The sequence below is a fragment of the Sinocyclocheilus anshuiensis genome, unplaced genomic scaffold, assembly GCF_001515605.1.
Source record: "Sinocyclocheilus anshuiensis isolate Anshui unplaced genomic scaffold, SAMN03320099.WGS_v1.1 scaffold457, whole genome shotgun sequence".
Classification (NCBI taxonomy): Eukaryota; Metazoa; Chordata; class Actinopteri; order Cypriniformes; family Cyprinidae; genus Sinocyclocheilus; species Sinocyclocheilus anshuiensis.
In genome coordinates, this window is record NW_015537939.1 from 1,230,710 (window position 1) to 1,231,958 (window position 1,249).

The window sequence follows — 1,249 nt, forward strand, 5'->3', positions numbered from 1 at the left end:
GGTTGAACTGGATCATCGAAGGTCAGAAGCAAATAGAATTAGATTAAATACATAAAGGATATTTGTGTTGTTTAACATTTAATTATTGCAGGTTTGCGTCATATTCTGAGTTGCATTATTTTTATTAATTTTGAGGAATACTGAATCTATTGTTTTTTGTTGTTTTGTGAGTGAGATGAATTAATGCATATTCATATTTATTTTAGAACTACAGTAACATCTGATTTCTCTCAACATGGGGACAGGAGAGCTGTCAATCAATAAATTGGTAAAAAAAAAAAAAAGTAACTTGCGTTACTTATTTGAAAAAGTAACTCAGATATTCTCTTGTAAATTAAAAAGTAATGCATTACTTTACTAGTTACTTGAAAAAAGTAATCTGATTACGTAACTCGCGTTACTTGTAATGCGTTACCCCCAACACTGATAATAACAACATGTCTCCAGTATACATATGTGTAGGCCTAGATGTTTATGCTGGAAAGAGACTTTGGGATAGAGTGTCAGTGAAACTTTGTGGAGTGTTTGTTTCAGAGGAGGGGGTAGGGGCGGAATCAAAGGGTTGCGACTTATTGTTCAGTGCTGAAAGGCAGCTAATGGCCGGCCATCGCAACTCTGGATCTGGAAGCGGCGGGGGGCCTCGGGCTCTTCTGGCACAATGCCTCCCCCATCCACTTTCCTGCGGCGCGTCTTCCTGCCGCAATCTGCACCGATCGGCTCGGTCGGGGGTGCACAGCTGTATCGATGAGTCTGCAGAGCTTTTCCAAACTGTAAACAATGTGGAATGAAACAAAAAGGCTACGCTACTCCTTAGCCCTATATATTGTAAATAGCCTAAGCGATGTTATTTTATATTAGGCTATTTTAAGTCGCTAAAATAATTTAACAATTTTCAATTTTTAAATTTTTTTTTTTAATTAGGCTATACGAGATTCAACGACATTTTTCAGGGCTGTTAAATATAATTTCGCCTACAGCTAATTTGATTATACTTTTTAAAAACACAGCAACTAAATTTCTTAAAGATGAAGTAGCTAGGCTAGATGGATTTTTACAGTGCACCTAGAATACTCCTATATAATAAATTAATAAATATAATAAAATCAGTTCATTTCTGTTTAGATGAGCTTTTATCTTACCCTATACATTAATACACATAATAATAATAGCTTAATAAAATAAGAGAGAAATGCGTTTTTAATTTACTTGGTAGCCTACTTATGTTTAAGGGGGGGGGGGGGGGGACTAA